Source organism: Pinus tabuliformis, chromosome 8, assembly GCF_031772625.1.
Source record: "Pinus tabuliformis cultivar Carrire ecotype Pingquan chromosome 8, CPIR1, whole genome shotgun sequence".
In the NCBI taxonomy this organism is placed as follows: domain Eukaryota; kingdom Viridiplantae; phylum Streptophyta; class Pinopsida; order Pinales; family Pinaceae; genus Pinus; species Pinus tabuliformis.
The window spans coordinates 1457163064-1457190415 of record NC_142294.1 but is presented as its reverse complement, the minus strand read 5'-3'; the positions used below and the strand labels follow the sequence as shown (position 1 = coordinate 1457190415).

Below are 27352 nucleotides of genomic sequence, written 5' to 3'. Positions count from 1 at the left end.
AATAGATGATCCAGAAGTACTAAGTAAAGTTTTAGGGGCGAAATTATGGTGGCACTCGGTGAAAGACCCAAAGGCGTAGTGGGCTAGAATCTGGAAAGAAAAATATGCCAGCAATTGGCAAGATAATGATCTAATAAGGATGTCTGGCATCATAAAGGGCTCACACATCTAGAATAAGGCCTGGGGGAATAGAGGATTAGTACAAAAAACAACTTCTGGGAAATCAAAGAGGGTGATCTTGCTTTGTTTTGGGAGGACAAATGGAAACAAGAACCTACACTGTTAAGAGAGAACCTTCTGGACCTCAAGAAAGAAACAGATACCAAAAGGTTATTTAAGGTAAAAGATTTTTGGGATCAAACCAACAATGAAGGAAAATGGAGAACCTAGAAGAATTTGGATCACAGGGAAGACAACCCACTGAAAGCCAAAGCAGAGGCACTTCTGATAATATTGGAACAAAGGAAAATTTTAGTGATAGGGGGGCATGACCAACTTAGATGGGGCAACAATAATGTAGGCACCTTCAATCTTAAGGAGGCAAAATGCATTCTCCTTGAGCTGGATCCCAATGATTCGGACAGGGTTTGGCAGAACATATGGAATCATCAAGGATGGATGAAGATTAAACTCTTCATGTGGTTGGTTCATCATAGGAAAATTTTGACTTGGGATAACATTCGGAGGAGGGGTGTTTTGGGCCCTTCCAGATGCCAGCTCTGTGAAGCCCAAGAGGAAACAATGGAGCACCTTCTCAATAATTGCATTTTCACCTCTTGGTTGTGGGATACATTTGCCACTATCTTCCAGCAGACAGATAGGGACAAAGGAAGTATTATCAATAACCTAATCAATTAGAGATGCAACTTCTCTGATTTTGAACTTCTAGGCTCAGCCTGGGCTTTAACTCCAAGCTTCATAATTTGGACTGTCTGGAAAGAAAGGAACAACAAAATCTTTAAGAATGAAAAATGTTCCTCCCAACGCCTTTTTGAGAAAATCTTAAGACAACTTAAGGAGACGATAAGTACCATAGTGCAAACTTTCCCTAAAAATCCACCTTTAGAAGCTGAAACACAGATTCTTTGTAAGTTAGGTATGCAGGGGCTTATTCCATAGGGCCTGGACAGGAAGGTTTTGAAAATAGATACTAAGCAGGATTATTGGCAGCCTACCCCTCAGGGTTGTTTGAAATACAACATTGATGGGGCATCCAAAGATGATAACTCGAGTATTGCTAGTTGTGGAGGGGTGTTAAGAGATGAAAATGGCAATCTCCTTTCCTTTTTTCATTGCCATTTGGGAAGAGTCACTAAAAATATGGCGGAGTTAATGGCTTTGGAGCAATGTTTGGAATTCCTGAAGCAGGATAATCTCCAGAATGTTATTGTAGAAGCTGATTCAGAGTTAATCATAAACTCGGTCAAAAGAATCAGCTATGGCATAGAGCCGAAAAAAGTCTCCAGGTCCTTCAAAGGATTCAACTTCATCTCTGAGGTTTACGCACTGTGAGTTTTAATCATGTACGAAGGACCACAAAAAAATTGGCGGACATCTTGGCCAATCAGTGTGTACTCTATAACAATAGCAGGGTTGCGATGAATTGGTCTAAGATGCCTCTGAATAGATTAAAGGCACAATGTCATGACCAAGTGAATGAGGATATAATGGTGTTTCAAAACAAAGACACAGATGTGGGGTCGATTTGAGTTGGATTCTTTATGCATCGTTTTTTCAGAAGTAAGAATATTTTGGGGATTCGGGGCACTGTCGGCCTCCCCAACCCTCGACAGTATGAACACAGAAGTTTCAGATTGGAGTTGCTGAGCAGATACAGTTCTGCGGATAATCGACTGAAAAGATGGATTTTCATTTAGCATGAATACATGCGACCGCAGAGAAGAGATGGTAAGTGGAAGAGAAGAGATGGTAAGTGGGGCTGGAATTCCAAATTTTCCGGTAGCCTAAAAACCCCTGTCTTCTTTTTTGTCAATGCTATACCACTTAGGAGGTGGTTTATCATCCCTCGCAGGCCTTTCACTTGGGAAGTGGTTTTGTGGAGGTGGGAGCGATTTGACTCACCAAGAAACGTGTGGCATAGTACGGGGAAGGAATACCACCCTCATTGCGCGCTAATCTTCGGTATGTTAGGCCCATGCGATATGCACCTCAGCCATTGGATCATGCAAGATGGATCAACAGTTAGGAACAATCGAGCTTACTGGTGGGTCCAGGATGGCTATCGTGTCGTTAATCGCTGGGCTACTTGGTGGGTCTAGGATCTGGCATGGAGGATCGATGGTCATGGATAATGGCGTTGTTCTGGGCAGGTTCCAGACCCGAAATCATTTTAGTGGAGTCCCTAATTCCTCATTGGGTCTGTTTCTAAATTTTAATTGGTTTGTTGTCTCCGGCTCGAATGGTTTCGGCTTTGTTTGTATTTTGAGGTAATGGTAGTTTTCTTTTGGGACCAAGGCTCAATGTTTAAGCCTTGGCTGTAAGCAGTTGGTTTTTCTTTGCCCAAAATTCCTATGGGAATGTTGTATATTATGTAAGTTGTTTATAGTTATAATGAAATAGAAGGTACAACTCTTGCTTCAACAAAAAAAGATATTTCATTTTAGCCTTGTATTCCTAGTTGATATATGAAACCAACCATTTTAATCTAAATTATTAATAATAGATAGACCCGTCTCTCTTGGTTGTTGTTTTAGACCATCATTAATGACTTTTGTCTTGCCATTTATTAGTCGTTCAATTTTAGGATAACCAATTTTTGGATTCCTCTCTAATTGGGATGTAATTGACAAATTAGTTACACATAATATCATCTAATGAAAAATTCCAAAGGTTTATGAATTGGTTTGAGACCATTTTGGATTTTTTCTTATGAATATTTGGAGAGCTAGCCTCTGTGAATCGTTTAGGGAGTTATGCTTTTGTAATCTTCCCATGAAATTTTTAGCAAGATTCAGTTTTTGGTTTTCTAATCTCCACCAATTTCTGTTTTTTAGTGCATTTGTTTTGGTCTTGGAGTCATGTTCTTATTTTTAAGAGTTTATAAATTTCCTGCAAGATTTGTTTGTGGGGTAAGTTTCTTAGTTAAATCTCACAATAAACATATATTCCTATAGAAACAAAATTCTAAAAATTGACAACCAAACTATGAAATATAGAGCATTGCTTGGTTTTTTCTTGGGCATGTGCTTAAACACACTATATACTCATTTCTTATTAGCATTATAGGTTTTTTAATGTTAAGATTTAAATGACTAATTTTTAATATGATTTTATTGGTACCTTATTTTCTAGCTCTTGTAAACATAAAGCATGGTGGAAAAGTGGACTTTGTGCATTGAAGTGTCTTGTTATCCTAATATGGGATAAACAATTGTTCAAATTATGCTTCATAATAGGGAAAAAATCACCTGTTCCATAGATAGAAATAAGTGCACGGAAGGAATACAAATAATGAGGTGTACTACATTGCCCTTGTTGAAGGGTTGAAAAAGGAAAAGAAATATTGGTGTCAATGATATTACCATATTCAAAAATTCATATTTAATTTTCAACCAATGAAAGACATATATCAAGTTTGAAAGGACAATCTCAAATCCCTTTACAAAGAAGAAAAAATATGGAGTTATCAATTTCAATATTTTAACATAGATTACCATGCAGAAATTCAAAGAATGTCCACTCATCTAGTGTCTCAAGTTGTTAGTGATGACATAGCATCATCATCTGTTACAATAGAAGTCATTGATCAATAGCAAGATAGGTCCCCATTATGTGAATGTGTTTTTGTTATTATTTTTGTTGGGGCTCTCATGGCATGATTCTTTCACTAAGGAAGAGCACATAATGTACTATTTTTTCCCAACTTGCAATGATTGGGGTCTCTTCTATGGGTGACAAGTATATCGACAATTGTGATATATTCCATGTATATATTCGACAAATGTAATATTTGCATGGTTTGCGAATAAATAATTGAATGTTGTTGAGGTTATAAATATTTTCTTTTGTGTTATTTTACCATGTCAATGATTTGATTTTTCTAATGCATTGATGTAATCATGTCTAGATTTAAATTTTAAATTACTCAAGGGGCCTAAAAATGTTAACAAATTTTTTCTAGAGAAATCAATTCTGAAAATCCTTTTGAAACAAAAACAAGAGAATGAAAAATTAATTCCATGGAAATTTGAAAATATTTATAAAAGATGGTGAATGTCTTTATAGAATATGGGTGGAGTTATATTAGTGTTACTTATATAAAATAGATTACAAAGACTCTATTATTCGGAAGTTATAAATAAGTATTATATCCACTGTAATGAAATTACGGAGAGTAGTATAAGGTTATATAAAATAGATTACAAAGACTCTATTATTTGGAAGTTATAAATAAGTATTATATCAACTGTAATGAAATTATGGAGAGTAGTATAAGGTGATGAAAAAAGTAGTACTAGAAGCTATAATGAAAGTGTAGACTCATAGTGAATGCATCATTTTCACCATTTAAGCTTGATAACATAAAGCATTGATTTCACATAATGAATGCAATTGGCATAGCTTAAGTAAGCAAGAGCTTTTTTCAGAGTACTAAGCCCATTTGGTACCAATCTATTTACCCTAGGTTGAGATGATAGGGAGGCAATGAGTTTTTATAATTAAGCTAGTAATGGGAATCACCCTTATCATTAAACACATATAAAAAATTATTGGTGTGGCTGTAGCACATATTTACATTGCATGCTAATGAGAGAATCAAGCATGTTCTTGCAACAAAAACAAAAATGAGAGATAGATTAGTAGTATTTTATATTGCGTCTAATCATGTATAATGTTTTTGGCCTATGTGTCCTTCAATTTTATCAATTTCTAATGAGAATATCATAATGGAATTAGAATGATGTAGTAAAAACAAAAGGAACAACACGTACCTTTATTAAACCCTAGGTTGTGTGTGATTAAAAAAAACCTTTTTCCATTTTTTTTTGCAAATATAGGAAAAACCAACAAAGGTTTTCCAGGACATGAACTTAAGCTATTCATATGGTCTTATAGCATACTAATATGTTGTTAATCATATTTACAAGATTCCATTCACCCTAATATTTAATCAAATGTATTCGAATCCAAGGAATAATAGGACCATGATAGCATGAGGTAATGAAACCCTCCCTCGTCTATATTGAAATCTGAAGGTGGTCATTCTTTTCCTATCAAAGCCTTTCTGGAGGGTTTCTAGTTGTTATTTTGGAGAGTGGACTTAAAACCATATTTGGAACCCTCCAATCCACTGATCTTAGGAGATTTTAGATTAAGAAAAACATGTTTATTTTGTAGCACTGTCAGATCCGATGTCAGGTAGTTGTTTCAAGCATTATTTCCAAGGATAAGAATTTCAGGTAGTTGCATTATTCATACCAAGAATACAGCAACTACATAATTGGTTAAAGGTGAATCGAACATAGTGATGGCTTAACATTTGACTATCGAATTCAGATCTATAAATAACCAAACCTCTAGGCCACAATGAAAGAATATCATCTTTCTTTTTCTCAGACTGATATTACTGCCTTTAGAGTGGATTTGAATTATTTCCAGAATGAAATTTGTAAACCCAAATCTATCAATGTTTAATATATATATATATATATATATGTGTGTGTGTGTGTGTGTGTGTGTGTGTGTGTGTGTGTGTGTGTGTGTGTGTGTGTGTGTGTGTGTGTGTGTGTGTGACGACCATACTTAATCATGTAATAATTAAATTCAAATTGCTTTGGATTTAAATTATTGCTAAAATCAATCTCAAGCATTCGACCTTAGCAAAAATGTTTATACATATACTATATCACATTCCATCAAAACAGTTTTCATGGCGAAACAGTCATAGTAAAAGAAGAGCACCATAACCCGAGTGAGATAGAAGAAAGCAAGGGAATTATTATATGGAGAATGAATCATATAACAACCATGGCTGAAGCATTTGATTGAATTATAAATCAAAAAAAAAATTGTATGATGGAAGAAGGGTTTGACCTTGCATTTTCAAGAAATGAAGAAGTAGAGTAAAAGGGACTAAACCATTGTTATAAGACTTTTCATTAAGCATAGTCAGGTAAATTAGATGGATGCTTTTCATATTTTATTCTAATGGTGTTGATTGAAGTAAAACCTGACTTGTCCCAAAATTGGTGGATATAGTAATAAACTGGGCAGTTGAAGAAACTTTGTGCTTTCACTGGATCAACAGAATCTATCAAGAAAGGACTAAGGGTTGCTGCTACATTGAACAATGAAAAAGAAATACAGCTTGATTTAGATTTTGAGGTTGCAGCCTCTGTCTATATTCAAATTTGAAATTTGTTGTGGGGATGTTGAATGATGCATGCACTTTTTTCCAGTGGAAAAAACGGTAACCTTTTATTTAAAAAATGAAAAGTTACACTAGCAGATGCATTGAAGCATTTCCATAAACTGCCCAAATGGGCTCGAGTGCATTTGCAGCCCACACAACGTTAGGAGACTAATGTGCATAAAGAAGAATAAGAATATAGAAGGGAGAAGAGAAAAAAAGGAGGCAAAAACTGAATTCTGGCAGTGAGTAAAAACTCACACTTCAAGTTTTTCTCCCCTTTTTCTTTTCGACCTTGCGCCAATCTCCTTGAGTGGGCTCAATCGAAGCTATGACTAACTGTGTTTCTGCTATCTGAGTGGCTGTGTCCTTGTCTGAATCTGAAGTATTTGAGTGGTGATGCCGTTTGATCCCTCCCATGCTTTGATCCACGCTTGTCTTCTCTGCCTGATTTTGGTGGAGCTTTGTGATCTTGTTTTCTGACGTTGTTTCCTTCTGCGTCTCCATTTCTTGGGATACCTCTGCATTCTCTGCGGGAGTGACATCCTCTTCTGCTTCTGATTCTTCTTCATCTGAGTCAGGGAGGGGGGGAATTGCCATCCTTTCCTCTGCTTCCCTTTCTGCTTCTTTTTACTGTTTTCTTTTTTTGCTTCTGGGCATGTGCTTTGCAGGTGTCCTGTCTGTCTGCAGAGTCTGCATCTGAAAGCAGTATTTTCATAGTCTAGTGCTTGCAACCAATTTTGTTGTTTGTAGATCAGCCTTATGTTATCTGGCAGCCCTTTGCTTAGATCTACTTCTACACATATGCGTGCAAAAGTGAATACCCTTTCATCAATCCTCTCCAGATCTGTTTTGATATATTTCCCTATGCTGTTCCCAATTCCTTCCAAGACTCGTTCACTCCAAAAGTGAAGGGGAAGGTTGTATAGACGGATGCAAACCGGCACTTCGGATACAGTCATGTTGTTTGGATCAAAATCTGGGAACCATGGGATCATGAACAGCCCCGATGTTCCCCAGAACCAAGGCCCATCTCTGATGATTGTTTCTCTGATGATGCATGCACTTATGGGTCAATATTTAATAAATAATCTAATAAATATAAGAGAAAAATTAAAGAAAATAATTGTTAGAAATAGAAAAAAAGAGAGAATTAATACACAAAGTACGAAAGGAAAATACTATTGAGTAAATTAACAATAAATTACTATATTATATATTAAATTAAGGAACCAGAAATTATAATTTTATAGTTACCTTAACATAAATAATTATATAATATTATTATAACAGTTATTAGATTTTAAAGGAAAGATTAATAATTTGACCGAAGGTCAAAAAAAATGCAAGGTTAATTCATAGATAAATAAAATTAAAAATAGGTCAAAAGAATAATTAAAAGTAAACTAAAATAATTTATGTTAAAAAAAAACAATCATTAAGGCACAATAATCATTTAAATTATAATAGGATATTATAAGAATGATCCAAGAAAATAAGATTAATAAGGGAATGGTCCCAAATGAATAAATGTAAGGTATATATATATATATATATATATATATATATATATATATATATATATATATATATATATAAGGAAGGAAGGAAAAACCTAAGCAATTAAGAGGAGACAGTAGGAATCCAACTTTTACTCAATTTCCAACCATCGTCCACATTGAGATTTTTTGCTTGTTTCTCAATTTCAATAGCCTCTCTCAACCTCTTATGGTGGAAATTATCAACCCTCACGATGACCCTAGAATCCTCAATGCAGACATGGTGCTTCATTTTCTCCGCATGTTCAACAATAGCTGAGAATCAGGAATGATTGTGATTAATAAATGCTGCATGCCCTTGAATCATCATATTAATTGAGCGACCCATTTCCCCAATGTGAGGAATCCCATAGGAGAAAGGGGTTGAGTAAAACCCTTTCATGTCCTTAGGGTTAACAGGGTCCTTAACATATCGTAGGGAGCTTCTAAATGTAATAAGGATTTGAAGGTAAGAGACACATTATTATTTATAATAATATGAACAATCTTATGAGTGGTCGCATGGATGAATGGAAGTTGGAAATTGGAAATTTGTTCCTCCCAATCTTTTCTAATCTTTGGACCTTTACTAGATTTTTGAAAAGCTACAAGACCTTGATGTTTGCTATAGCCATTATTTTCAAAAACTCTCAAAAGGTGGGATTTCTCATATTTAAGGATATGGTGATTATTATCATAGATCCTTAGAGCATGGGTATCAAGAGTGCTTAGAACTCTAAATTTCTGCACTAGAAAATGGTGAGAATTGGCATGAAGATATTGTTCCGTGTGAGTTTTTTTGTGAAATGCATGGTAAGATAAGGAACCATCTTCCATTATAGAAAGGATAATATCAAGGAAAGGAACACTACCATCAACCTCAACCTCCATGGTGAATTTTATGGATTCCAATTAAGAATTAAGATGATTAAGGAACAAATATAAATTCTCAGAAGCATGAGGCTAGATAACATAGGTATCATCCACAAACCTTTTCCAGAGTTTGGGCCGAAATTGAGCAGGCCAAAGCTTTGGTCACAAAATTTCCCATGAATAAGTTAGCAATGATAGGGGAGAGTGGAGAACCCATGGCTACTCCACATGTCTGTTCATAGAATTCACCTTGGAAACTGAAAAAGGTCGATGTCAGGCAAAGACCAACTAATTTGGCAACTTTATCATCAATAATTTGATTTATGACATTGATGGCCTCATGTAAATGATCTACACAACATAACCAAATCTTGATATGCATGTGAATATTATACTAGGAACAATGTTCCCAAGATGATAATTTGGAATCACATGAAACATAAAACTATTGCAGGCTTGATAGCTATATTAGAGCTTCAATGACCCAAAAATAATGAACAAAATAAACAAGTGAAATCCATTATGTTGTGTTGACTATAATTTTGGGAATCAACCAGTATAACTTGTTGACACCCCTTGTTCTCTACTCATACACAATTCATTGAACACAATGTATTTTATAGTTGTTTTGTGCTTACTGTTGTTGGCTATCTGATTAACTATTTCATAGTTGTGAAATTCCTCTCTCCATTTTCTCTCTTTTGTTGCTTGTTAAGATCCTATTAATACCAATGCTCCTTTGAATGTGTACTGTTTGAGAGAATTAGGAAAATTGATATGAAATAAAAAAGAACAACTACCCACTGAATGTTAAAGTCAAAACTGAGTGTTGGGTCAATTACAACATTGCATGATTCTGCGAAGGAAAGAACATCAATTCAAAGCATATAGGTTAATCTTTGACTAGCATTCAACCCCAAAATGCATAGGGGTTAAAATTGATTCATTTTATTTAACTCTTTCTACTTGATCCTTTTAAGATCTAGAATGTTTGGAATAATGTCATAAGGTATGATCTGGCGTTGGAGTTGTATAATAAAGCATCTAACTAGCATACAAGTAACATTGTACAATTTTCATTAGATCTTGTGATTATTTAAACCTAGTTAACATGACTTGTAAATAATTAGAGAATTGTCATATTTGCACTAAACTAGTCTAACCCAAACAACTACCTGGCTTAAACTAGAGGCACCTATGCCTAAAATCTAATTTACCTAAGATGCAAGAAGGCCATGCCATCTATATAAAGATGACTATACATATATGTGTTTGTATGATCTAAAATGGACCTGCATACTTACTATAGCACTTCATTAATGCTTTAGGAGAGGGAGTATTGAATTTGGGATCAATTTGGGTTGGAATCTGAAAACCACGTTAAAGGATTAGAATGGTAAATACTTTTTTTAAGGGCCAACAATGTGTAATTTTTGGGCCCTTAGCATTGATAACTTAAGCCCATAACTATTTTTTTTTCATTCTATGAGTCAATGTTTATGGGGTGGCGGTTTATTCTCATAGGATGGAGCTTGTTTCAATAAGATAAGATAGGATAAGTTTACTAATATCCAACACGTGACCATAAATAGGCCGAATACCTAGACTCTAAAATCTCTCCTCAAAGAAATGAAAAGATATAAAGGTAGGTGTCCTAGAAAAGAGAGGAATGGAGCCCTAAAGAGATCTTGAATTGTATCATCCAAGGTTGAAGTGAAGAAAGCCTTGATGGAGGATTTTCCCAATACAAATTTGGCTTGATAACATTTTCCAGAAGCTCTGTCTTGTACTAAATGTCTAAAATTTGGTGTTTAAAACACTATTTCTCTAGAAGGGTTGATGAACCATATTAAAAGGAACAAAACTCATAGTTCATGGATGATGGCCTTAATAATATACTTACCTTGAAACAACTTAACCTCCAATAGAGCAACCAACTTATTCTCAATATCTTAGTAAAAATATAAAGGGAAATAATATAGTTAAATGAACCTTGGAACAACAACCCAATACACTTTGTATCTGTGTGAATTCAAGCACAATTGGCATATTTTCTTTCCTCCCTTCTAACTACTTGAACGAATTGTTCATGATTGGTTGAGGTACTTTATAAGTAGTTTGAGAAGAATTTGAGAAGCTAGATATTTTTTCTTTAGACAACATAGTAGAAAAAAAGAGCTCTTTATTATATCACTCTTCAACCCTCAAATCAGGACATGGTGAAGGAGGTAGCTAGGAAGAAGGTTGAGTTAAGCAAAAACCTCACATTGAATTTGTTAGAGTGAAAATAGTATAGTTTAACACCTAAGGAGTGGTTGGTGAAAAACCTAAAATACTAAACTTTTCTTTAGATATTTATTTTACATGCAGGGAAAAAAACTAAGTTTTCAAGCCAATAAAATCTGTAAAATAGGTAGCTAGTTTGAATCCCTTGCTGGGTACCTTTATTGACTTTTGTAGACTTGTTGATATAACAATAATATTCTACAACAACAACATACAATTCTAGGATGATGGTTTTAACAATAGACTTGCCTTGGAAACAACATAACCCCCAATAGAGAATCCAACTAAATGACAATTTGAAATTCAAGAGGGAAAGGGAAAGAAGCTTGTTAAATGAACCTTGGAAAAAAAACCCAATACACTTGGAATTTATGTGAATTAAAGCACAATTAGGGGCTTTTCTTTCCTCCATTCTAACAACATGGGAAAATTGTTCATGAATGGTTGAGGTTCTTACTAAATAGTTTGAGAAGAATTTCAGAATATGGATATTTCTTTTTCTCTAGATAACATAGTAGCAACAAAAAGTTGTTCATTATTTCACTCTTCAAACCTCATGATATCACTACTTGCAATTCAAGCAAAGAATAATTGGTTTTCTGTCATTTGTGATTCATTATGTTGTAATCAGTTTCTTGAGTGATATTTAATCATTACTCCTATCACAAATATAACACCTTAATGCAAAACCTTCACAAGGTGAGAAGACTAGTGGAACATTGTGAGTGTTACCATTATCATCTAGGCAACAACTTCTCTTGTGTTAGTGATAGATGGGTCCAACACTAGGGAGACTTCACTAGTAACCTCTAGAATTCCTAAATGAAGATACGATCAAGTATAAGGAAACCTATATTGTTACTTAATTCACCATGGATGGAGTATAATAAATAAGGTGAGGATGAGGTGGTTATCAAACAATTTCTAGATTTGACTAGATGTGAATATAGGGTTGTTTAAAATAGTTATCAAGTCAATATTCAATGCAAGATAATCCCAAACACTACAAATCAAGAAAATAGTAATGATTGTTGCAAAAAATGCATGAAATATAATAGATTAGAACAATGATACAGGTGATGATAGAAATGATTAATTCATCCCTTGAGACAAGTAATAAGAAAGTAAATTTAGGGATTGAGTGATGGATATATGTTGATGTTTGTATCTTGGATACGAACTTCTGCACAGTTTTTGTGTCAAATGTGTCAGAAGTCATTGGAGTCATTTCTATTTTGTAATTCATTTTTACTAAAGTGAAGAGTCTTTTAGTTTTAAGCCACGAGAAGTCTACTACATTGTAATTAATTACACTGGTGATTTAGAAAAATCTCCACCATTGATTGCTAGTGAGATTAAGACAAAATTAAGAGGAAGGATATAGAAACAAACCTGGAAAATCACCAATTTGAGAGTTGTAAAATAGCCAAGAATGTTCAAGTGGAGGATGATCCATTGAAGAATATCTTACATCTGTAAGATAACAATGCAATTTTCATAAGAGAAAATAATGAATTGTGAATTAATACACACATCAAAATATGGATTGCATGAATTAGGAATCCCATCAAATTCACCTTGAATGATATGATAATTAAATCTATGGTGAATCCATATATGTGCTTGTGTTGAAGGCATACTAGTGGGATGTTGCAGCTCTACAAACATTCATATAGTACATTAACAACATCAATAACATCTAGTGCACAAATTTAAGAGAAAATTAAGAGAAAATATATAGCAACAAACTTGTAAAATCACCAATTTGAGAGTTGTCAAATAGTCAAGCATGTTCCAATGGAGGACGATCGATTGAAGAATCTCTTGCATTTGTAAGATAACAATGTAATTTTCTTCAAAGATAATAATGACATGTAAAGTAATACACACACAAAAATATGGACTACATGAATTAGGAATCCCATCAAATGTGCCTTGAATGATATGATAACTAGATCAATGGTGAATCCATATATGTGCTTGAATTGAAGGCACACTAGTGGGATGTTGCACCTCTACGAACATTCAGACGCTACATTAACAACAACAATAATATGTAGTACACATATTTAAGAGAAAATTAAGAGCAAAGATATATCAACAAACCTGAAAAATCACTAATTGGACAGTTGTCAACTGACGAAGCATGTTTCAGTGGAGGATGATCCATAAGGGAAGCTCTTGCATATGTAAGATAACAATGCAATTTTCATCAGAGAAAATAATGACATATGAAGTAATACACACATCATAATATGGACTACATGAATTAGGAATCCCATCAAATGCACCTTGAATGATATGATAACTAAATCAATGGTGCATATATCTATGTGTTTGAATTGAAGGAACACTAGTGGGATGTTGCACCTCTAAAAAAATATATAAAATACATTAACACCATCAATAACATCCAGTACACACATTTAAGAGGAAATTAAGGGAAAATATATAGCAACAAACCTAATAAATCACTAATTCAATAGTTCTTAACCAATGAAGCATGCTCGAATGGAGTAATATCCATAGAAGAAGCTCTTCCCTTTGCAAATACACTGGTAGGATGTTGCACCACTACAAAAATTTTCACACTACTTCATTAAGAAATGGTTATGTCTATATAATCTAATCTAAACATGTTGAACTCATAATTTTATGGAACTTACTTTGGAAAATAGAGGATGCATTGTTGGAATGAGGACAACCTTTCTTGTTGAGATGTTGAAATTGAAATAGTACATATTCAAATGTGGGGACATTCAAATCAATTTCAAAGATGCCACTTTGTTTGCCTCTTTTGTTTTTCTTTGTAGGGATAAAAAAACTCTATTTTCGCTTCAAATATGACTCATTAACACCCAACCCAAGGGTGAAGTCATAGTCCATAATATGAAGATCTTTTGAATCATCCATCATTTCTCTAACCAAACCAGCCAACGGTTTTGTGTTGCGCAAGGTAGCAAGAGGATTATTCCTCAACATGTCTAGGTAGCCAAAAAAATCCTCTGTAGCCAACTAAAGTTCTTCAACATTTAGATTGACATTATCATCAATCATAATAGTTTTTCCGACATCTACATCGAGTTTTGTCTCCTCTATAGTTATCACAGGAGTGGTATTGAATGTATTGGATGTGATAGCATGATCAATAAAACCTCTGAATTGATTGAAGGGGAGTACAACCAATCTACATTTATGGCATTCTTGCAAATTTTTCCATGAATAGACCATGGGAAATCACAAGTGAAAATATTTGTATGATGTAGGTGATAAGATATTGCTTATCAGGTGTACTTTGACTCCTCACCTAATAAGCATGAAATATGTTCTTATGAGGAAAACAATCACTATATGGAAATATTCTAGATTTTTCCATTGATGACTCAAGTTGCTTCTCTTTCATGTCGTTGTTCAAATATCCTTATTTTTCCAAAATTTCCTTGAATCAGTAACATGGTCCAACATTTGTCAGGAGAGTACAAAATAGTCAATCCATCCTACGATAACATATCTTTATTCAACCAGATAGGAAGGTAGTCTTCAGATAACATTGGTATGATTCCACAGCATTATTTGACTCCTGATTTGCATGAGGAAAATCTTGAAAACCTTTTATTCACATCCCTAAACGTAAAAAATCAATTAGTAAATAAGTTTTTTATTTATGAAAAAAAAGGTATAAACAGAAGAAAGAGTATGTGAAATTACTAAAATTATCACTAACGACCCAATTCTTATGGAAATAGTCTAAGAACTTCTCGTTAGTTTCAAATTTGGTGAAAAATCCATTTGTTGCATTAGTCACTTCATTGTTTGGGCATTTTTTCATGATATGGCCTAGTTCATTAAACAACATGTTTTCTTTTCTTGGACTACTAGCCAACCGGTTAATATTTTTGAGCCATGCTCTCCTTACATGCCAAACACACAAGATCACTTCACACCTAGTGATTCTCTTGCCGTATTTAATTCATTTTAAGTGAGAAATATTTATAATGAATACAAGTTGCAATGTCAAATAGGAAGATTGAAGTTACCTCAAAGTAATAATTTCAGCCAATGCATCATCAACCATAAAGACATTGACCTTCTAATCAGGATGAACCTGATAACACCTATGGATTAGCTACTCAAACCATAGTGATATATATTTTAATGTACTACGTGACATTACCACCCATGCGACTGGAACCCCACTTTATTGCTCGTCAATCACTACGAGTGTGTACAACTGATATTGTCATATTAAAAAAATGAACTTAATTTTAGTCCGTTAATCACATTGAATTATTACAATCAGAATGACTTTACTAAATGAATCATTCGAAGAATACTAACCCCATATTTATTTGTGTTGAATGTTGAATCCATGGATATTAAGCTATTATGGGATAGTTCAACCATAGTTTCCAACATCCATTTTGTTTGTATTCCAACAATAAAAGGGAAATCTCCACTATTGGACTTTTGGTAAAAGAAGAAATCACTTTGGTGTTTTTCATACCATAGATTCACACTCATTTAATTTTCTTTTTATGCAGTTGCTAATTTCCTTTCATCAGAAGATTATAGATGTTTACAACATATTTTCTACATAAGAAAAAATCCTTATCCCGATTAGTGACATCTATATCAACATATTTTTTAATATGCATTTTACAAGCTCAGACAATTGGCACCTGTAGAAAAACACGACTTTCTAGATAAGGAACCATGTCCCTTTGAAATCCTTGTCATATGCAAAGACCTAGCATCACCTGAAATGTCATGTTTTCCTTGATAGGTCTCCCCTTCCCCATTTTCATGATCATACATGTTCTATGTTAATATTGTTTTGTCAAGGCTTTGAAACATAACCTTTAAAATAAAATGGCACTGACAACCCCTCTTTTCACAAATGATTGATTTCATTTGGTTGTACATTTTTATCTATTTCACTTTTGGACCATATGAGCAAACATAACTACATAAAAAAATTAGATGTCAAACATATGAAAAATAATAAAGAATTATTAATACCAACATCTAAACAAGTCATTTCTAAAATACTTATAGTTTTGATTGCAGGGAAGCACTAGCCCTTGAGCTCGGACCTTTGGTTAAGTTTGGAACTTTGGTTTTTCATTGAGCGAAGGTACATGGAGCTTTTGGATCATTTCCTCTCCTTTAATGAAGTCAAGGACTCTATGTGAAGGAATTTTTGCAACTTGATAAATACTCATGTTGGTCTTAGATACTTCAGATGATACTAAATCTTTACCAAAAAATATGATTTTCTCTTTAGCATCTTGCACCTGAAGGTTCATTATAGTCTTCCATTTATTTTCCATTCTATCTCACAGTCTGCAAATAATGTGGAAACATATTAAGAAACCTATTGTCCTAATGAATGTTTACAAGTCAAAAATTGAAGGAACCCAACTCCCTCACATCATGTTAAAAATATTACACTCTGGCTTGCAAAGAAATAACAAAAAGGGGATATGACTCTTCTATATTGCTGAAATGTATGGAATATGATAAATCTGCATAATGGACAAAGAAACTACTCTAAGCTCTAAATGTGTTTGGCAATGTATTCATAAATAAATCTCATGTATATTTGAATAAAGGGCCTTGAATTAACTCTAGAATGTCCTTCATTGACCGAAAATATCTCAAATACCTACCCTATAACCACATATTTCTGAGTATTGTGAACATATATAACTTTACACATTGCTCATATGCTTGAAAGGTAAATTTCATAGGTGCTTCAGATTCAGGAATATTTCTGAGCATTGTGAACATATATAACTTTACACATTGTTCATATTCTTGAAAGGTAAATTCCATAGGTGCTTCAAATTAGGAATTAATGTATTAATAGAACAAAGTTATTTAAAAGTTTAAAGCACACCATGAAAATGGATCTCTAGACATAAAGAATAATAATAAGCCAACAAGTATAATCCCAAAATCAGTTTGCAAAGACTGGAGGAAAAGGTTACTAATTAGATGAAGAATTATCATATGTCGCCATCATAACCTAGCTCTATTCCTAATCAATATGTTTTTATAAACTAATTACAGGTTGCACTTTCTATTGCCTATATTTTTTAATCAATTTGCATCTACAGTTTGGATATTAGAGCTACATTTTGGTTTAATATCTTGCATAGATCTAACAGATAAAGAAACCAATCATCCTCCCAAAGGAACTAATAGATTTAAGGCTCTTTGGGTGCATTAAGATTAATGGTTTAATTTTAAAATTTATAGTGGCTGAATACTCATTTTTGACAAAAATTTCTAGGGAATTTGATTATTTTATGCTTTAATATGTTCAAGGAATCTAATTCATGCATTGGCCATGTGAGTGTTCCAAGTATTTCAACGTTTTCTTTTCCTGAATTGAAGTGTCCCTATTTGGCCTCTTTATGGAGGATTATATTATTGAATGGTGAAACCATATGGATAACAAGACAATCTAAATCCTGGTGGAATCACATTTCAAATAACCAATTCATCCTGGTGGAATCACATTTCAAATAACCAATTCATGTATCTATTCAAAGAGTCTTTAATTGTTTAAAAACCGAATTACAAATTCGCTGTCATTTTGTGATGAGGATTACTATAATATTCTATTCTTGTCATATTTTATGGATACAGTCAACATCGTTATGAATTATGATAATATGTGCACTAATTCTAATTGCTAAGTTCATTTCTCATGGAAATTGATGGATGTTTCACGTTGTTGTGCCTTTGAAAGTTTAAATCGATACCACCTAACTAAAACCAATTTCACAAATGTCACTTTGTTTTAAACTCTAGGAAGATATCAACTCTACACTTGTTATTAATAAGCTTTCTATTTTGAGTGACACATAAATCAAAGGTTGAGTATATTAGAAGAGTGCAATGATGTTATTTTAAGTGCACTGTGGGAATAATTTGTAAAACCTGTTGGTCACTAATTTCATCTATAGTGAACCTGTGTATCTGCAATATTTCGTCACTAATTTCAAGCGGGTTAAAATATTTTTGATTTTATTTTATTTTGAAAGCTTAATCCACACTTGGCATAAGCATGATTTAACTCAACCACATCAGTCAATCCATAATGATTTATGGTAATCCTAGGAAGGAACATGTCTGAAAATAATGATCAGGTTATTACATGGCTCACATAATTATTGGCTTAAGGACTCACATGAATGCTTCTTAAACTTGTTGCACTGTGCAAATTTATGCTATTCGGGTGGGTTACAGAACTCTTATATGCAAATACTACAACTTAGCATTTAATCATCTTTGTCATCGGATTAAGATCATTAGGCTATATTTTATGGCACATTTATTTGGTAAGTCTCTTTGCATATTCAAACCAAACACTTATCTTTTACATGTTTAAAAATGATCTAATTTGGAGAATGAGTAGGGATAATTATAATCACCAAGTAATTGATAATGGTTGGTACTTATGAAAAAAAAGTAATTGATAAAAAAAATTAGTGTATCTCACTTGCAAACAAGACCTTATATTCAGAATCCAGACCGGTTCCAAACTATAATTGAAAAGGATGGAAGCTGATAGGAATCTAGATAGGTGCCAAGATCTCATCGAAATTTTAAATCTAAATCTTTCCAATGAGGATTTGATACAAGAAGAGAGCAATTCCTCTGAAACTTTTTGAATAAAATTCATGGCCAATGCGAAACTTGGTTTGGATCTAATAAAATTCATGGCCAATGCGAAACTTGGTTTGGATCTCAATTGCATAAATGAATCATGAAAGTGAAGAAAATGGAGTGGCCTTAACATTGGATCATAGGAGAACTAAACTACTAGACATCTCCGGCATGAAAAATGGTTCTTTTGGTGGATCAATGCACATATCACTTACTATCACATAGCATTGAACCAGATGCCTCACATTCCTAAATTTATAAGAACTTTATGTCACTTGTTTTGCTTTGGTGATATGGAGTTTTAGTATTGTAGGAGCTTATTGAGTGCTAACACTAGCAACATGTTATGAGTAGGTTCATACACATTATGTCCTTGGTCCTGTGATTGCGGTGCTCTCAATAAACTACCTTGATCGGTTTTTTTCTACAAATCAATTACAAGTAATTCTCTTGCCATAGGGTTGTGGGCATTTTGGTTTCAATGACTGATTTTTCTACTAACCGTGCTTGTTTTGTTTATGCTAATACAATGTAGAAAGATAATCCATGGATGAATTAACTAGAAGTGGTTGCTTGCCTCCACCTAGCTGCCAAGATGGATGAGACAGAGGTTCCTATTCTCTTGGACTTTTAGGTAAATTGTTGAAGTGGCATGTGTGATAATGTTGGATTTTTCTTATCACCTACCTTGAGTTATTTTGGAATAAGTTACACAATTATAAAATCTCATTGCACCTATCATAGGTTGAGGAGGCTAAGTATATATTCGAATCTCACACCATTCAAGAATGGAACTATTTCCGCTCAACACTCTAGAATGGTGAATGAGAATTGTGACTCCTCTGTCTTACATTTATCATACTAGTCATATGATTGGGTTGGAGAATCACCATTTCAGGATTTTCACAATACATTGTAAGGAGATACTGTGGAATACATTCATAGGTAAGAATTTCATTTCTTACAATTTAATGGATGATTTAAATGTATTATTTACTATAGTTGCACTAACCCATCCATTTGATCTTTGATAGTTTTATTTTCTTCTCCTTTATCATGGTCCAAGGGGCATATTACATATTTGGACAAATCAGATTAGCTTTAAAGGTAGGTTTAATTGGATTTTAATAAGATGCTTTTATATTGTGGTTAGATGCAATGTTTTTGGGTTGTTTTCCCTCTGTTGTAGCTGTTCCAATAATGTTGCATGTGATCAAGGAAACAAAGCTTGTTAATCAATGTCAGTACAAGAATCGCTTGCTCAATGCCATGAAAGTGGACAAGGTAATTGGCATTATATTGTATTATTAGGTGTTTGAAATTATGACCTTAGCCTTGATGAATTCAATCTTGCATGATGGTTTAATTATATGTATTTTTTCTTTACAACGGTAATACATGTGTGAAATATGAATATAAATACTCATTTCTCGTGAATCATCATCCTTTGGGTTAACACTCCTTGAATTTCCCTAGGATGAGAAGAGAAATTCCACAAGTAACCACATACCACTTTTAGGCTAGAATCTAGCCATTTTAGCCTTGGAGGGGGCTCCCTCACTTCGTTTATTCAACTAATCTAATATTAGGCTAGGTATAGTGCTCAATAAGGTCTTTTTTTCAAAGGATTGCTGGTAAGAAAGGAGATAGATCCATTGGGCATGGATTCATGTCAAATTTATTATTTGTCGAGTGATATGATGAAGAGAGAAAGGATTTTTTTTATAGGGGTAATCTGGGAAATCTTGGTGATGAAATCAAGTTAAATCTCTATAGGAGGGTGAGTGTAAGAAAGGTGGAAACAACACACAGAGCATCAAACTGTAGATGAATTCTAAATGTTTCTTTAAGAGGAAAACATAGGTTACTTGGTAAAACTAAATCATAGCATCCTTTAGATAAATTATGAGTTAAAAATATGGTTTTTCCAAGCATGAAGACATACATTCAAGAGATGTAAGAACATAAGACAAACTTACAACATGAAATAAGCACAACACCATTAGGATCTGACACATGAATCCCTATAAATCACCTCATTAGAGGGATTTTGAGGTCTAAAAGGGGCCTCCTAAGAAAAAAGTACAACCAAAATAGATTTTATAAGAAGCAATAGGATTCAAGATGATGATGTCAATCATGGGGGTGATTCACCATTTTTGGAGTAAAAAAGTAAAAGATTAAAAAATAATAAAATAATAAAACTACTTTTTCGACTCATATTTTCAACTTATCTTAGTAAGGATTTACTCAAATTTCGAGTGGTAGTACTCATTGGATGAAAAATTTAATTCATCATACAAGGAGTACCCATGTTTCATACTTTCGATGAACCTCGCTACACAAAAAATGAGAAATACATGAAAACATGTGATTGTAATCACATGTTTCATGTATTTTTCATTTTTTGTGTAGTAGTGTCCATCAAAAGTATTCAAAATGGGTACTCCTTAGATTAGGAATCAAAATTTTCATCCAATGAGTGTTTCCACTCAAAATTTGAGTAAAACCATAGGGAGGTAAGTTGAAAATACGAGTTGAAAAAACACTTTTTTATTTTTTCCCTCTAAAATTTGATGATGTAATATAATCTTATTTTACTATTTCCACTATTACTTATAATTTCCTTAGGAGGCCCATTTTACACCTCAAAATTCCCCTGACGTCTGTTCTTTCATTCACTAGAAAAAATATTCTGAAATATAGTGCACACAAATTCTATTTCTCTCCAATCTGGTAAACAAAACCCTCTTCTTATCTTTTTACATATTATATATCAAAAAACATATTCCATTCTGAGCCACAAAGGTCAAATTTTTCCAAAGGAAACTAGTCAATTAGCTAGATACATTGAATTGTTCACCTACATTGCATAAAAATGGGAACTAATTACTTAATGTAGTTTTCAACTTAATACATCATTAAAATTATAATCACTCAAAACAAACCACTAACCACACCATCCTAATTATTTATTCCACCTATAAACATGATTAAACAACCTTTGGGAGCCAAAAGAATCGAATTGATAAGGAAAAATCAAGACTGTGTGAAAACAAAGCATCTATTGCAAAACTCCTAGTTTCGCAACAACTTTCGCAATGCCTCACATTTTGTATATTTGTTGCCTTCCTCTAAAAAAATGGAGCAACTAGTTAGTCTCAAAATATAATTGTGATGGTAATGAACTCCTAAAAACATGCTTTGAAAAGGTTGCAACTCTCATGATCACCTGATCCTCTTGACTGGCAATGTCTGAGACTTTTGCATCAAACTATCAACATGTGCAACACCTTCAAAATTCTAAGGATATGACGGATTCTTCTGATATAAAGTACTGGAGGAAACATGTAAGTGTTTTGACATCTTTATAACACCCCATAAGACAATAAAAAAATTCAAAATTGCACTATCTCATCAGCATAAAGGACCATATAAAATGTGTAGCATGTCCTTGCTGCCTTTTTGAAAACTCCACCAAAACTAACATATTTTTGACTTGTTGAGCAAAGGACAAAATTTAGAGCTTAGTGGTATCCTCCTAATGAATATTTAACTTTGTGTTTCCTTCTGCTAGTATACCCAACTTGACCCTCTGACACTTTCTTCCATATTTCTTGGCCTTAGTAAGTCGTTGTTTCAATAATCTGAGTCTACTCTTCAAAACCAAATTCTCGGTATACAAATTTCTCACTTTCATATGAAGATGCAAGGTCCACTTTAACTTATGCTTAGCCTTGCCAAGGATAGGTTCAACAACTTGTAATTACTTAAAAAAATCCAGTTTATCCCTTTGATCTTTTCTTGCAATCCGATATACCTGCTGATGAAATCCTTCAATTTGTTCGAATAGTGTATCAAACTATTTTCACTGATAAAAAACCACGTTCTGTTCTGGTTGAATTGTCTCCTCCATTTGCATTTCCATCTTGGAAGCAGACCTAGTTCTATATCTCTTTGACTACTCAAGTGTCACCTACACATCTTCAATATCTATGATATCTTTTCTTTTATCTTTAACAACATGTGTCAATGCTCTCGTTGACAGTTCTCCTTTAATGTGGTGGTAAACTTATTGTGATACTTTATGCTTGAGTTCTTTATTTTCTTGCTACAAATATGCTACCATTAGATGAGCCTTGTCCAACTGATCTTGCAAGTCCTTAATTTTTTTATCCCTTTCATCAGCTTCCACTTCTTCATGTGCACTTTCTGATTCAATAACGTGAATAGTTGTAGGGTCTATAAAAAATCTTTTAGCTAAAGCTCTTTTTATTAGTCCCCTAGCCACTTGTTCTACCTCAGGTGAGAATTGGAGTTCTTGGAACTTCTTTTGTAAACTTATTTGTTCTTAATCAAAGGCTTTTTGACTGACCTAGCTGCTGTAGGTGAGGCCTCTTTTATTGCAACTGATGGGGCATCTCTCTTAGTCCTTTGGCTATCAAAAGCTTGTGTCATCCACCCTGATGAGATCAAAATTTCCTTCCATGATTGATCCTTCTTGTCAAGCTTCTTTATCACCAGTAGTTTAATCAATGAAAAATGAAACAAAATTGGTTCAATTTGACTCCCCTCTGCTTGAACTGTATTAGCCATTTTGCTAAGACTCCTAAATAAATAGTAAGGAAGATTAAAATGTTTTCTGCTTGTAAAATTCATTAGGAGTCTTATATGATTCTTATAAACTTTACTGAAACTCCCTTCACATGTGAAATACCTTTGAATCACCTCCAATAGTTTACTATGGTGGTCCTGTATATAACTCCTTGGAACAACAAACCCATACCCCTCCTGGTATTGTGGTTTAAGAAACTCTTTGAAATGAGGCAAATTTAGGTCCATACCCTTAAACCATTCCTCATCGTGTAAAGGGATCTCAATGACATCAACTATTGATTGAGATGTGACTTGAGAAATAAGTGTTCCAAACTTCACCTTGCAATCCATCAAAACCCTTGGAAAATTCCTTAGTCAATTGTATATTGTACCCCAACCTGCACAAAACCTCAAACACCCCACCTGCACGAAATCCACTCTGATGGATTGGTATGCATTAATAATTGTGACATCTTGTGGCTCAAACCGGACAATGTCACCTCCCTTGTGCTTCGTTTCCTCTGGAGTTGACATGATTTTGTTTTTTAGCAGTGAATAGTCTAGGGTTTTAAAGTAACTTGTTTTGTGCAAAAATGTAGGAGTCATGATAAGAAGGACTCTTCAAGTTTAAAAATGTGATGATGGTTAAGAAGAAACAAACTCCACACCAAATGCAAAAGAGTACATATTTTTTCACAAAAAAACTTGAAAATTTTCAACTGGTGACAGAGAACTAAAAGGGACAAGTGCAATGCCTTGTGAAAAACACAACGCTCAAGGAAATTGGGTTCCAAATAAGCACAACAGTTAGGGTGAGGGGCTTCAATGCAATTTCAAAAAATAGGACAATTTACACATGGAAGCTCTGCAAAGGAGGATGTAGTCTTGGCAATGAAGAAATGCAAAATATGACTATATAGTATTGTGACAATTAGGAGAAAACACGACAATTTTAGAAATCATAGCGAATTATGAAAAAGTTAACGAAGATGAATTTGCTCTCTTTTCATGTTTTGAACGTTTTTAGAGGCTCAAGCATGAAAATTAAAATTTATTCATAGCCAATGGAACAAATATTAGCTCGATTTTTCACTCGTAAAAGGATTTTCATCTTCGAATTGATGAGAAACATAACATTGTGTGGAAATGCAGTGTGCTTACCTCCTTTTCTCAACACCTTAGAATGACTACACAATAGGTTTCCAATGTGAATAAGTTGAGAATGAGTGATATTAGATGAAGGCAGAAGTTCAAATAATCTCCCAAAATGGCCCGAAGTGGAATTGGTAGCAATGATTACAATTTGAAAATGGAAATGATGAATGCACAATAGCTCCTAGAAAGTGAAACTCTTGAGGAAAGGAAATGAACTAACCTTTTGACCATTTTACTCATGTTGAGGTCATGACCACTCATGAAATGACATCGAGATTGACTTGACAAACCTCCAAATTTGCACCTAATCCTTCTCATGATTGCCTTTGATGTAAACTTGACCTCTAGACTTAGGTAACTAACTTATGATGACCAAGGATTTTTATGACATGATCCTTTTGTACTCTTCCATGGTGACTAAAAACTTCCTATGATTACCCATTTAACAATGAAACCTCATGACTTTAGACATTTGGACTCTTAGCAAAATAGACAAACTTTACATGAAACTTAATCTAAATCTATACCTTTTTAAACCATGATATTTAGGTAATCATTACTAACATTTACAAGCTGACCTCAAACAACTAGAAAGACTAACAGGACCAAGATTCCTATAACATAGGTCCTTAACACTTGGGAAGTTTCACTTTGAGTTTGAAAAGAAAGAGCAGGACTGTCAATATCCTTGTTCTTAGCAACCTAGATGGAGTGTTGGATGCTACCTTTAGCTGCAGTAGCAGTTGTGATAGTGGAAATAGCACCCTAGGGTCATATGATTCCAATAACTTCAATATTCTCTACATCTCACCAGTGATGATAAAGAAGACAAGCTTAATGAGTTTTGTAGTGATATTCTTTGTTTATAGGATTAGTAGACTACCATTAATACATGCGCTCTTGTATGAAGAATGTTTTGGAAGCATGCTTTGCTATTATAACTTCATTTCAATTATACCTATCCAAAATTAAGTGCAAGTTCAAGCCACTGAATATACCATTATGTCTCACATGGGAGAAACATGTTGTTGTTAAATACCACTGAATATTCTTATGATTCATGAATGCTTAACAGACTCTCTTGTTGTTAGAATATAGGCTTCAATGTGTTTTTTGTATTTTGTAACACTATTATCAATAGATAGGATGGATACGCACAAAAAAAATCACTATTAACATTAGTATATATAATGAAATTTGAACTAATTAACAATGATAGAATATCTTCCATGCCAAACTTGGGTACAAATTCTAGAGCATAGACTATTGAGGTAGAGGATAGACAAGAAATAAAACTCAAAAAAGCTTTTGGAAGACAAGATGCATGAACATAACTAGTGCCTATAGGTGTTGGAAGTTTTGTTTCATCGCAGCAGTGTATCTTTCCCAGATGGTGTTGGTTACTAGGAACACTTAGTTGTTAATTCGAAGATATCGTCCATAATACATAAATGATATCAATTCAAACTTCGATTTTCATGTACCTCGTGAACCTTTGTATCAGAGTACTATTCATGAAATGGTGATGGAAGGATGCAGGGTGTTGTTAAGTGACATTTTCTCCAAGTTTTTTCCATGAGGATTGGTCACAGATGTTGTTTATAGAAATTTGGCTCTATTTGGAATTGAGAAGGGGGCATTTGAATTTTTGACTTAATGTAGTGGTTCATTTGAAGGATGGTGGTTGTGATTAATGCATGTTGGGCAGTCGAGCAAGGAGACATTCGACATTGATGGGATAGGATAGATAATAGGATGGACAAAAATGGTAGGAGTAGACACAAACTATGGTAAAGGACTACATCAAATGTGGGTAGAATTTGGAGGGTGGATGAATGTAGATAAGGGAGTCACATCATACTGAAATTGGGCAGCTTCCACTCAAAACTTCACAAGTCTAGACTACTCCTTTTTAATGTTGTTCTCCTAACTCATGCTTTGTAATATATCATTAAAAAACATAGTTTCCATTACTTGTAAGATATTCTGAAAAAATTATTTTTTCTTACTAGAATATTTTTCCAATTCTACTTTTTGGTCATCCTTCAACTTTAGTTGTTCTAAGATATCTTTTAGATTTATCTCCATGGCTTGAGTGATGGCTTTTCCGATTAAGTCCATGACTAGTGAGCCTTTTTGGGTGTTTGATATGATGGGCACTTCCATGGTGAAAAATATTGGAGGATCATAAGGAATGGATAATTTCTTCTCCTTTCATTCCACTATCATGTTTTAAGTAGGATCATACTAGAATTTGCCAAAGCTAACGACTTTTCTCATATTAGGTTGTGTGATGCCCATATCATTCACTCGTAAGTGGCCTCCAGTGATGATGGGAAATGCTATATGAACTAGGTCAATTCCCATTAAATTTGTGCCGTAGTGGGCATCCCATTCTTTTCTTTCCTATTGGACTTTGAGTGCCCTTTTTTAGGTTTAACTTCCACTTTTTACTACTGTTTCTTACATTTTCTTCCTACTTTTACCTTTCTTCCCAATCGTTTATTCTCTATTCTTCTTCCATTCATATCCTTTCTTCTTCTTTCCTTTTAAACTTGAGCTCTTATGCTACCCTAGTTTCTCACAACTCCATATTAGCTTAAAAATGTGTTACCATTAAATAGAATAAGAGGTTTTATGGGAAATGTTTGGTTTAGTAGTCTCAATCACCTTTGATAGTAAACTTCAGTCATATCCTACATCAAACATGTGCTCAGAAAAAGGAATGAGATAGGTGTTGACTCCAAGAAGTAGGCCAATGTGCCTACTCATTACAATGTTTGGTGCTAAGGTGGTAGGTGGGAGCCAACTCACACAACGTGCTGAGCCCATCCACTAAACCACCAACCACATAAGT

The 27352-nt window shown here is 33.9% G+C and overlaps 1 pseudogene; it reads left to right on the top strand.

The window, feature by feature from the left end:
• The first annotated feature begins 2190 nt into the window (after positions 1 to 2190).
• On the top strand, positions 2191 to 25364 carry LOC149241263 (cyclin-D3-3-like; annotated as a pseudogene).
• The last annotated feature ends 1988 nt before the right edge of the window (positions 25365 to 27352 follow it).